The 12,974-nt window shown below is 39.9% G+C and overlaps 2 long non-coding RNA genes across 4 annotated transcripts in view; one reads left to right on the top strand and one right to left on the bottom strand.

Annotated features, from left to right (window-relative positions):
* The window catches only part of LOC122641095, a 27,083-nt gene extending 25,640 nt beyond the window's left edge, over positions 1 to 1,443 (bottom strand). The window contains exon 1 of the long non-coding RNA XR_006329803.1: positions 1,432 to 1,443. This is a non-coding gene — a long non-coding RNA (uncharacterized LOC122641095). The remainder of the gene's footprint in view (positions 1 to 1,431) is intronic.
* LOC122641096 overlaps positions 1 to 12,974 on the top strand; it is a 26,592-nt gene extending 13,618 nt beyond the window's left edge. The window contains exon 5 of one of the 3 annotated variants that reach the window (XR_006329804.1): positions 12,964 to 12,974. This is a non-coding gene — a long non-coding RNA (uncharacterized LOC122641096). Of the gene's footprint in view, positions 1 to 8,439; positions 8,450 to 11,887; positions 11,898 to 12,963 lie in introns of those variants that run through there. The other 2 variants (XR_006329806.1, XR_006329805.1) reach the window with 2 other exon arrangements.

Raw genomic sequence — 12,974 nt, 5'->3', positions numbered from 1 at the left:
TTCATGGCAGCGGTGATACTCGTGAAATTTTGGGTTTCTCCGGTTCCACTAGTATCATAGTTCCTGAATTTTTACACGAATCAAGATCGAGGAAAGGAAGTCTTCGAATCACTGACTCAAATCCTTTGTCGAATTCTACTAAGCGGAATATGGAGGTACTTATGGCAGAACGTGCTGATCTGGTCTTTCACAATAAAACGATAGATGGAACTGCCATGAAATTCCTTTACCAACGCAGTCAACTCCATTCGTTAGAACAGCCTCCATTGAGTCTCTGCACCTATCCCATTTTCTTGCTTTCTGAACCCTTCTTTGTTTTATGAAAATAGGATTTGGCTCAGTCCGAGGAAGAAGCAAAACATAATCAACTTGAATTCGGGACAGCTATTCGAAATCTTAGCGAAACACTAGGTTTGTTATCTCATGTTTGCCTTTCATGAAAAAAGACCAATTGAAGTGGAGGGTTTCTTCAAACAACAAGGAGCTGAGTCCACCAACGTCTTGGGGCTAACGTGGGATCCGCTCAAGGACCTACTGGTTTAGGTAAATATCTAATGCGTTCCCCAACCGGAGAGATCATTTTTGGGATCTCTGTGCTCCCTGGTTGAAACCTCTAAGGGGTCCCAACGGTTTGGATTTGAGTAGGCTGAAAAAAGACATACAACCTTGGCAAGAACGGCGTTCCGCGGAATATATGACTCATGCTCCTTTAGGTTCTTTGCCAAAAGTAAGAGAAACCCCATCCCTCTCTTTCCTTTTGGTGCCCCCATGTGGCCACATGGGAGGGACATGGGGACGTAAAAAGGGGGATCCTATCAACTTGTTCCGATCTAGGATAATAAGCTCATGAGCTTGGTCTTACTTCACCGTCGAGAAACGAAAGAAGACTTCCATCTCCAAGCTTAGCTCAGACGTAGCTCGCTTCTTTTTGGGTGTGATCAAAATCAGTCGTGGTCTTACAAACTTTACCAATGGTATGGACGAATCCCTTGCTTCATCCAAATGTGTAAAAGATCCTAGCCACATTTAAAAGCCGAGTACTCTACCATTGAGTTAGCAACCCAAAGAATTATAGTCTGTAGATACGATCAAAATTAAATAAAAAATAAATAAAATAAAGAAATTGCATTACACGACCCCATCAAAACATTGAACTATGAACTAGCAAAAAAAAAAAAAAAAACCCTCATGAAAACCCTATATTCCCTAAGGAGGTTCTACTTCGTGGAAACGCTCTTTAATGGAACTTTAGCTTTAGCTGGTCATGACCAAGAAACTACCGGTTTCGCTTGGTAGGCCGAAAATGCCCGACTTATCAATTTGTCCGGTAAATTACTCGGGGCTCACGTAGCCCATGCCGAATTAATCATATTCTGGGCTGGCGCAATGAACCTATTTGAAGTTGTGCCTATGATGTAGCACCAGGTGGACCGTTAGCTAGTGTATATCATCTTATGAGAATATAGTATGGTGTGGATCAACCAGAAGAGATATGTATACAAGTTTTTACCTTAAGGAGGAATCCTAGAATTTCGTCTGTTTTCTGGATTTGGAAAAGTGCGGATTTTCAAAAACGGGAATCTTATGATATGTTGGGAATCTCTTATGATAATCATCCACGCCTGAAATGAATCTTAATGCCTGAAAGTTGGATAGGATGGCCCCTATGTAAGGATTATATTGCCCCCAATTTCTATGAAATACAAGACGCTCATTGAATAATAAAAAACTAATCTTCACTTCTACGACTCCATATATTAAAGGAAGATTTTGAAGTTTCTAGATCAAATCTAGATCAAACATAGTAAGTGTATGTAATTAGACTCTCATTCGGGATGGGCTAAAAAAAAAAAAAAGATCTTTATTTATATTCCCCAATTTGGAAGATATTTATTTCATTTTTAATTTAGGATGAACTAAGCCAATAAGATAGGATGAACAAAAAGAGTTTTGCATCATGAACTTTGTATCGTGCACATTATTTAGAGGGCGCAAATGTACTGCCCACAACATAATGTACTGCTTGGACTCCAGGTACTCTCTCTCCTCGCCATAAATGTGGGACCTACACCTGCATTATGCATTATGTGGGACCCACACCAAAAGAGTTCTGCATTATGCTATGGGTAGTTGCACTGCCCACAACATAATGTACTACATGGACTCCAGGTACTCTCTCTCCTCTCCATGAATGTGGGACCCACACCTGAAAATAGGTGCAAAAGGCCTTGAGTGGCATGTGGGTACAAGGCCCTAACCCTGGGTCAAACCCCTATGCAAGCCCAAAGAGAAACAGCTTTGCTATAATCTCTGGGCGATGCACTGGGTGATGCAGACATCACCCAAAGACATTGCCCAGAGTGGAAAAATGCATTATTTTATTATACAGATATGTGGGGACCACCCATATTGGACATGGGCCCTTGGATCCCTGTGGACCCCATCTGAGTGCCATAATGGCTAAGAATCAGTTTAAAAACACATTCTCAAAAGGGGCTTAGGCAGGCAAATAGGCCTCAGTAGGAAGCTGGTCTATAAATAGGGGGCCTTAGGCTCATTTTAGAGCTCTAGACACTATTGGAATCGTGGAGAGAAGAGAAAGAAATAAAAGAGAGAAAAGAGAAGGAGAAGAAGGGGAAGAGCTCACCTTGCATCAAATCTGCTCCAGCATCCATTCTCAGCTCAGTTCAGGTATAAAACTGAACCTATACCTGCTGTTGTGATGCTGCTACTGTTCTTTTCCATGAATCTCTGGTATTCTTGAAGCCTTCCTGGCTATTGGCAGCCCAGAACAGCTGGGGGCTGCCATGAACTACCTCAGATCCAACACGCAACCATGATGCATGAAGGATCTGAGCTTTTTGACTATCTTTTTATCGCTGTTACATACCTGAGACCGAAACCCATGCCTGTGCCAGACTGCACTGCACTGTTACACCAAGAACAGGCAGTCTGGGCTTAGATCTATGTGCCCTGGCTGCATGCAGCCTAGCCATGAGTTGCAACAGCCTTAGATTACTATATTACATATGAAACAACCCTTGCTTGTAGCCCAATCTATGGTCTGCAGCTGAAGCTATACTAGGTTACTATTCACTGGGCTGTCTGGGCAGCTCCTGGCAGCCAAGTGGTGGGCCTAGGTAAAAATCCATGGAGTCCAGTGCAAAGTACATCCCAGGGGGTCCATGATGACCTAACATGCATGGGGGGATGATCAGGGCACTGCCCATGGTGCAGAACCTAGGAATTGGAGCCTGTTCACGTGTTAAGCAGGCTCTAGGCGATGCACTGGGCGATGCAGACATCACCTAGAGAATAAAAAGTGACAGTTTTGCTGATCTGCTTTGGGGACCTCCATGTATGGACTATATGAAGTGTAAGGAGGTGTTAAATGACCAAAATACCCCTCCTCATATTTGTCCATAAGAATGGATACCTTGGGTACCCAATTGGGCCCCGCAGGGCTTGGAAACCCTATCTGTGTTGGTCCTGCAACACTACTGAATTGGGATCAGTGTTGTAAGGCTATTATGACTTTGAACCATGTACTACAAGTGTAAATGACCATTCTACCCCTACACCACATTCTCCGAATGATGCACCAGACGTAGGCCAAAAAGCCCACTGCAAGGCCCAAGGAATTCCAAGTGATGACCAACTGTACACCGAGTCAACCCAGTGAGCCTAGATCAACCCTAGGACATCCAAAAATAGTTTGGAATATTCAATAACATATTTCTAATTTATACTTAGGGTTGATCCCGCGCTCGAGGCCTACTGCCAGACTGCAGCCGGAACTGAAACTACAACTGAATTCCTAGAACTAGACCCAAGTGACTGAAATGTTATTATGTATGTACGTGTAACAATAGTATTATGCCGACAATAAATTCTTTAATTATAATGTTGTGTTATCTAATTAGATTCAATTTCATAATTATTACACATCGTATGACTGTTGATCAAATTTGTTGAATATATCATGATGATTGGGAATGTTAGATGTTTGAGTTATAATAATACCGCAAGCATACGGGTCAATCGTAGCTACGGGTCGAACATGAGGAAATATACGCCACTCTATTTAATTAACTTAAAAGTAATGCAAAGTGGACCAAATTAAAGTGTTAAATTAAACTAATTAAACTAATAAAAATTAATGCATCCTAACTCATAAGCATCTAACAAAATTAAGGGATTAAATTGGCGTCCTAACACATGAGCATCTAACCTATCAAACTAAAGCGAATTGAAAGGAATAACAAAAACGTAGCCACACTTCATAATCACATAAAAAGAAATAAATGAATAAAAGTGCATCCACATATCACAACCATATAAAAAAAATAAAAGAAATAGAGGGAGAAGAAGAAGAAGATAGAGAGAGATAGAGGAAAGGGAGAAGGAGATTAAGGGTTTAGAGAATGAGATACCTTGATGTGCTTGAATACTTGAATAAACTCACCATGGCTTCCTCTTCTAAATCTCCATGTCTTGTCATCAAGATAGGAACTTAGACTAGGAAGCTTTAAACTAAAACTATTACAACCATTAAACTAGACTTATGAAATCAAAACTAAGAACTTGAAATCAAAACTAAGAACTTAAGCCAAAAATAGGAAAAGAAGAGAAAATTTCACTAAGTAAATGAAATAAAAATTACACTAAAAAACTGAATTAAAATTGAACTAGAAACTAACTAAAAACTGAACTAAAAAACTACTAACTCCTTACAACCCAGAGGGTAAGGGGTATTTATAAGAGGAAGAGAGGAGAAGAGAGAAGAGGGAAGTGTAGGAGAAATATTCCCTAAGAAAAGAGAATATTCTCTTCTCCTTCCTCTTTTACAATGCCTTGAATCCTAAGAAAAAAGAAAAAAATAGAAAGAAGAAGAAGAGAAGATTGTTTACATAGACCTTCTATTTCTAGAAAAGTAAACTTCCAATTCTAACAAGTGCTTCCTTTTCTTTGTAGATATCTTCTCCAAGCAATAAAATCAAAGCATCTTTGATTTTTCAACTTTTCATAGGTGAGAGAATATCTTTCAAAATAAATCTATCCCAAATAGAATTTCAGAAGTGCCCTTGAGAAGTTGGAGGAGAGAGAGAGTAAGGGTGATGACTAGGATTCCTTCAAGAATAAATAAAATACCCATTCTGTCTTTCAGAAAACGTGGAGCATGGGGTGCTTATATAGGCCTCACCATTGTGTTCCTTACGAAAAATCACCCAAAATAGACCCAAATTTCGTCCAATTTGGAGTTCGGGAGCCCAAGATATCTCAAGTTGAAGTTGGGCTGTCCAGAGCCCTCCAAATGGAATCTTTCGGGTACAGGAAATATAACTTCTGGTTATTGCGTTAAGGCCCCTAGAGTCTGAACTTTTGCTTCACTTTGTCTCCGGCCGACTGTCAATAATTACAAATAAACCCCTACAGACCATTTTCGCGCTTCGTTACGGAAACGGCCGTAACTTCTTCGTTTCAACTCGGAATCAAATGCCGTTTGAACCGTTGCGAAGCTGACTCGATGGGCTACACATCCAAGCCATTAACACCTTTAAACAGCTTAAAAACATTTCTTTAGCATCATCTCTTCCATTTTCTCAAGAATTCACCTAAAACCTGAAAAGCACAAGAAAGCACCGAGTAACTCTGTCCAATGTGGTAAAATGTATGATTTATGCCCTAAGATTTCACACATAAATGTGCTTATCAGATTCCCCCACACTTGAACGTTACTTGTCCTCAAGTAAAGCAAACACAAAAACTAACATAGAATGTAGAAAATCCTAACTCACTTTCGTAGGAATCACGGTTGCACTTAGCATGTGCAACAAGCCTTTAAACCCCTAGGTTACCCCTAGTGGACGAGTTGTGTCTCGTGAGTGTTTGCAGTGAATATACACCCAAAATTCAATTGTAAATGAATGATGTAAATTTTAATCATGGCATAAGTAGGACAGTGCACATAATCCCAAAAAATGCTCAACTAAAGATCAAGGAGCCCAAGGTTCCCCCACACTTGAATTTTATTACCCCACATCAATTCAAGTAACAAGCATGCATCAAGTTCAAGGGATCTCCTCATATTTTCTGAACACTACTCACCTTCAAGTAAACCCCCCACAGCATCGATGGAACCAAAGACTTAGGCATTGAGTAATGTTGACCATACTTCTTTTTTTTTTCAGGCATTAAGGCAAAAGTTTTTTTTTCTCAACCACAAACTCGATTTCTACTCCACTACTGTTCTCTGAATGACATGGTGGAGCATACACCAGACACCCAAATACTTGGTAGCTTCGCTTTTTGCATATATCCATAAGACATTGAGACATTGATGCAAGAGTTTTTTTTTTTGAGTTTCCTTCCAAGGAATTTCGATCAAGTCACCCTGCTTCATGAGGCACAGTGCTCTGTCTAGTCCCAAGGAATTCCACTTTCTTTTCTATTCCTTGTTTTTTTTCTTTTTCTTTTTTTCATTCACTTCCACTTTCATGCCTTGCCTTGCCACAAACAAATTGGTCTCAACTACTAGCCAAAAGATCAAAGGGTCCATAAAACACATAGAGGAATCTAGCCATCAAATGAAATAATGCTCATATTTTTCAATTCAATCCCTCTCACCGGATACAAACCAATTACCATTCTTGAAAAGGGATTTTTTATTATTTCGCATGCTAGGATACCTAATTCCCTCTTTCTCTCGCTTTGCAATCAAAGAGACATATGCACAAAACCAAACTATTGTCACAATCAAAATTCACCAATTAAGCCCAACATCCCCCCCCACACTTAATTCATGCAGTGTCCTCAATGCATGCATAAAAGAAAGAATAAGGACAAGGGAGGAGATGAAGGGGCTTACCGGATATAATCAACAAAGAGAATCATGAAGAGTCATGAGCTCTACAAAAAGTGCTAGGAGCAGCAACAGAAATCTCAATCCATGGCCAGTAAATGGAGAAATAGCTTCAGACCCAGAAAACACTCGACCATGAATTTTAGTAAAGCGAGAAATAATATGGAAGTTAAGAACAATTGAGAAATATTCAATAGAAAAATCTATCCTCATGGGACAGTGGAAAATGAAGGCATTAAAACTCAGGCCATAAATTCGTCCCTCCTCTCCCGTTTGCAATGCAGAACACCTATTATTCTTTGAAAAACCAATCAAAAACGGATCACAATAAGCATAAAAAGGATTATGAATAACCTCATCTAAATAATCATAAAAAATTGGAGGTTTACTCAAATCAATCCTGGCAATACAACTATCCGCTCTTTGCATAACTTGGTTTGCCAAATAAGGATCATGGAAATATTCTTGAAAGGCATTATGACTAACATTGTCCTCCTCAATAAAATCGTCAAACCTAGGAGGTTTGGACAAATCAACATGTGAGACAATGAAATCCTCAAAATGACAATTATCTAAGTTTTCCAAAGAGAGAGGGGGAGATCGAATTTCCTGGCTTTCTATGTTATCATGAAAATCTGATTCTAAATCAATAAATTCACTAGGCTCACTAAAATCAGAAATTTCAGGCAAAAGGTGGACTTCCTCAGGTAGCTCATCAAACCTCGCTTCACTAATATCTTTAGGAGACTCAATCTCAACAAATAAATTTTCATGAAAAGCATCTTGTTGGGAGTGACTCTCATTAACCTCAAATTGGGGTGGTGGACTTTCAATATCATTAAACTGGGGATGGGGCGGTTCAGGTTGACTAGGTAATGTACCCGTTTCCTCCTCTTGCACCATGGTGATCAGTTGAGAGAGTTGCTTCTCCATAGTATTTTGGCTTGTTGTGAGAAGATCTATGTATTTCTCAAGTTCATTCAGTCTGACCTCCTCACCCATGTTCTGAAATTCAGGGGGTTGGTGGTATGGTTCAAGGAGAGGTGGCCCATTGAGATTCAATGGAGGGTTGGGCATTGGAGGACCATACTGACCATGATATTGGAAATTGGGTGGTCCAGCTTGGTTATTCCATTGATCCCACGAGAAATAGGGATGATCACTCCACCCGTGATTGTAAGTGCCAAAAGAATTATATTGAAATTGAGGACTCACATTCGCATCACCATTGCTACCCCCATAAAGATTAGGGCATCCTTCCATAACATGGATAGTCTGGGGATGTGACCAATCAAAATTTCTCGAAAGCCCATAGTTGGGTTGGGGAGCAAAATTATACTGGGGTGGTGCAAAATTGTTCTCTATCTCACTACTTTTGGCTTCCCTAACCTGTTTAAACATTTCCTCCAAAATCATGGTTGCCTTAGCATAGGTCCATCTTTCCCCCAAAGTCTTATAAGGAAGTGTATCTCCCATTATTCTAAATTAACCACCTATCCCAAATTGAGGTCTCCCATAAAAAAAAGTTTAAAGAAAAATAAAATACTAGAAAAAAAAATACTAAAAACAAGAGGGAGCCCAAGGTAGATAGTGCATCTATCCCTCAGAAATCGAAACAATGGTTCCAAAGCTGTAAGGTTGCCATATAGGTTGACAGCAAGGGAACCCGTATAGTCTTCACGAGCCACCTACGGGCGACTCCAAATGGATTCTGATGTAGGGTGGAGGACTACTATACGTTTATGTTTCCAACGCTCTCACTATGTCGCTTTCCTATTATCAAGAGTGGTCAACTCCAAAGATAAGTCACATGCCAATCCAAACCACCCAACGAATCAAGGGGCACCAAGATTGGTTGGGTTTGGGCATATGAAGGACTTTAGATTGGGCGCACACTATTGAAACAGAAAAGAAACAAGAGGAGGTTTTCAAAAATTTTTTTTTTTTTTGTTTTTTTAAAAAAAGAAAGAGGAGAAAGAGAAGAAACTAAAGCACTTCGAATTACTTAAAAATCAAAAAAATAAAGTGGTCAATAATCTCCCCAGCAACGGCGCCAAAAACTTGTTTGAGTTAAAATAATACCGCAAGCGTACGGGTCAATCGTAGCTACGGGTCGAACACGAGGAGATATACGCCACTCTATTTAATTAACTTAAAAGTAATGCAAAGTGGACCAAATTAAAGTGTTAAATTAAACTAATTAAACTAATGAAAATTAATGCATCCTAACTCATAAGCATCTAACAAAATTAAGGGATTAAATTGGCGTCCGAACACATGAGCATCTAACCTATCAAACTAAAGCGAATTGAAAGGAATAACAAAAACGTAGTCACACTTCATAATCACATAAAAAGAAATAAGGGAATAAAAGTGCATCCACATACCACAACCATATAAAAAAACTAAAAGAAATAGAGGGAGAAGAAGAAGAAGATAGAGAGAGATAGAGGAAAGGGAGAATGAGATTAAGGGTTTAGAGAATGAGATACCTTGATGTGCTTGAATACTTGAATAAACTCACCATGGCTTCCTCTTCTAAATCTCCATGTCTTGTCATCAACATAAGAATTTAGACTAGGAAGCTTTAAACTAAAACTATTACAACCATTAAACTAGACTTATGAAATCAAAACTAAGAACTTGAAATCAAAACTAAGAACTTAAGCCAAAAATAGGAAAAGAAGAGAAAATTTCACTAAGTGAATGAAATAAAAATTACACTAAAAAACTGAATTAAAATTGAACTAGAAACTAACTAAAAACTGAACTAAAAAACTACTAACTCCTTACAACCCAGAGGGTAAGGGGTATTTATAAGAGGAAGAGAGGAGAAGAGAGAAGAGGGAAGTGTAGGAGAAATATTCCCTAAGAAAAGAGAATATTCTCTTCTCCTTCCTCTTTTACAATGCCTTGAATCCTAAGAAAAAAGAAAAAAATAGAAAGAAGAAGAAGAGAAGATTGTTTACATAGACCTTCTATTTCTAGAAAAGTAAACTTCCAATTCTAACAAGTGCTTCCTTTTCTTTGTAGATATCTTCTCCAAGCAATAAAATCAAAGCATCTTTGATTTTTCAACTTTCCATAGGTGAGAGAATATCTTTCAAAATAAATCTATCCCAAATAGAATTCTAGAAGTGCCCTTGAGAAGTTGGAGGAGAGAGAGAGTAAGGGTGATGACTAGGATTCCTTCAAGAATAAATAAAATACCCATTCTGTCCTTCAGAAAACGTGGAGCATGGGGTGCTTATATATGCCTCACAATTGTGTTTCTTACGAAAAATCACCCAAAATAGACCCAAATTTCGTCCAATTTGGAGTTCGGGAGCCCAAGATATCTCAAGTTGAAGTTGGACTGTCCAGAGCCCTCCAAACGAAATCTTTCGGGTACAGGAAATATAACTTCTGGTTATTGCGTTAAGGCCCCTATAATCTGAACTTTCGCTTCACTTTGTCTCCGGCCGACTGTCAATAATTATAAATAAACCCCTACAGACCATTTTCGCGCTTCGTTACGGAAACGGCCGTAACTTCTTCATTTCAACTCGGAATCAAGTGCCGTTTGAACCGTTACGAAGCTGACTCGATGGGCTACACATCCAAGCCATTAACACCTTTAAACATCTTAAAAACATTTCTTTAGCATCATCTCTTCCATTTTCTCAAGAATTCACCTAAAACCTGAAAAGCACAAGAAAGCACCGAGTAACTCTGTCCAATGTGGTAAAATGTATGATTTATACCCTAAGATTTCACACATAAATGTGCTTATCATTAGACTAGATGCTCTAGTCAGCTTGGAAATGAGGCTTGTGGTAGCCCGTAGTATGGGATACGGTTGACACCGCCTGACTCATACGATGCCATATAGACATGGGGCTAGAGATTCATCACCCATGCTACGCACCATTGTCAACAGGGGTTAAGGTGTTGGATGCCTGTAAGGACTACCATAAAACCTCGGGCGTTTACGCCGAGGAGCCTCAACAATATGCTGGGATGCCTCGAGTTACATGCTTAGGAAGTACCGATAGGTGATTTATGGCTATAAGCCAAACGAAGTTGATCCTCGTGCTATATGTCGGGAAGCACACCAATGGTGAATTTGATATTAAGTCGGTTACCTCACAGGTTAATCACAGAGGGCTGATCGGGTTGACCAAGGATTTGTCACACCCCAAACCACCCCCTAGGAGGATTGGGTAGGTGACCAGAATTGCATAATGGCAATCCGTCAAATCCCACAGATCTAGAAGCTGTGCTTACGATCATGGAACCACAACCATCACTTTACCAAAGGCAAGATCAAAGTGCTGTAAATAACCTACAATTTCAATACTAAGAGGAAGCATAGCGATACGGGAAATGATGATACTATATGCATAAGAAAGTTTGTACATTTTCCACCAACCCACAAGCATAAGTACAAAGCTGATAAGAGCAGAACTACATACATTATTTATATACAGGGTGAGCATACTCAACCCCAAAAAGAGAAAGAAGTAAAATCTACTACAAAACCACAGTCAGAACCGGGATAGACTCCTAACAACTCAAAAAGGAGTCCCCAAAATAAAAAGCATCAAAAGTACTCCTCAACGGTTTTCGTCACTGACCACCGAGAAAGTATGCAGGATCGGTATGACCTCCATCGGGGTCTACACCAACATCATTGTAACAACCAGGACTCTCCTCCTTGAGATGACCCTCCATGCCACAGTGGCATCGATCTGTAAAATCATCTAAGAAAACATTATATAACAGAGTGTGAGCCCCACCGAGCTCATGAGCAAATAACATCAATCATGCATGCACATGCAATCACAATTCATAGTTCAAATGATCCTACATGAAGTACAAGTCCAGTTTATTATTAGCCACCTAACAATACAACCAAGTCAGGTCGGTGCTACTACAATCCCTAATACGTGTATCCCTGGTGCGGACTTCTAACCCCTTCCCATGATACACCCATTGAGTTGTCGGAGAAGACCAGTCAGTTCCCGCATCAATCACTAAGGTCAGCCCAACCAGCCTTCTGTGATTAACCTGTAGGGCAATCCATTTCTTTTCTCTTTTCTTTTCTTTTTTGGCTTATAGCCTGGCATATAGCTCAATATCACCATTCCGATGTTCTTTCTTTTCTTTTCATTCACCATTCCAGTGTTCTTTCTTTTCTTTTCATTTATTTTCTCATAATCATATGGTCACCCTCACAGGCATCCAACACCTAAACCCCTGTTGGTAAGGGTGCGTAGCATGGGTGATGAACACTAGCCCCATGTCTATATGGCATCGTATGAGTCGGGTGGTGTCAACCACATCCCATTCTACGGGCTACCACAGGCCTCATTTCCAAGCCGACTACGGCATCTAGTCTAACATTCATAATCATTATAGAAGAATTCATAGTGTCGATCAACAGACAGTCATTATGTAGTGATTTGAGTAGTTTGAATAGAAATAAATAGCACAACACATATATGATTCAATTCGTATTAGCTGGCATAGTATCATAATTACACACGCACGCACGATAGTATTATTCACTCACCTGAGTTTTGTTCTAGATACTCGGTTGCAAGCTCACTTCCAACAGCAGTCTGGTTGTTGACCTTGAGCGCGGAATCAAGTCCTAAATATAAATCAAATAATGTCTTATTAAGTTTTCAGTTTATCACTGGTAGTCCTAGGGTTGACCTAAACTTACTGGGTTGACCCGGTGCTTGATTGGTACTCATTTGGGATCACTGGGCCTTAGGTCATGTCCCGGTGCATGGGCCAGAGTCTATGGCACAGGGGTAAAATAGTCATTATCAGTGATTGTACCTAGCCTTAGACCAGATCAGGCTTACAGTGCTGTCCACAGCTTATCTGTGCCGTAGGACCAAGCACAGCAGGGTTTCCTTCACCTGCGAGACCCACTAGGGTTCCAAAATGTCTTCCAATTAAGAACAGATGTCGGGAAGGGCATTTATGTCATTTCCCAACCTCTCACAGTGTCCAAAAGCCAAAGGGTGAGATTCCCTCAAGTCAGATCAGCAATACAGCAACTTTTCATTTACTGGGCGATGCAGGCGGCAATCGACATTTAGGCTGAGTTCCCAAGGTT

The sequence above is a fragment of the Telopea speciosissima genome, chromosome 9, assembly GCF_018873765.1.
Source record: "Telopea speciosissima isolate NSW1024214 ecotype Mountain lineage chromosome 9, Tspe_v1, whole genome shotgun sequence".
Taxonomy (NCBI): domain Eukaryota; kingdom Viridiplantae; phylum Streptophyta; class Magnoliopsida; order Proteales; family Proteaceae; genus Telopea; species Telopea speciosissima.
This window is presented reverse-complemented; position numbering and strand designations above follow the sequence as displayed.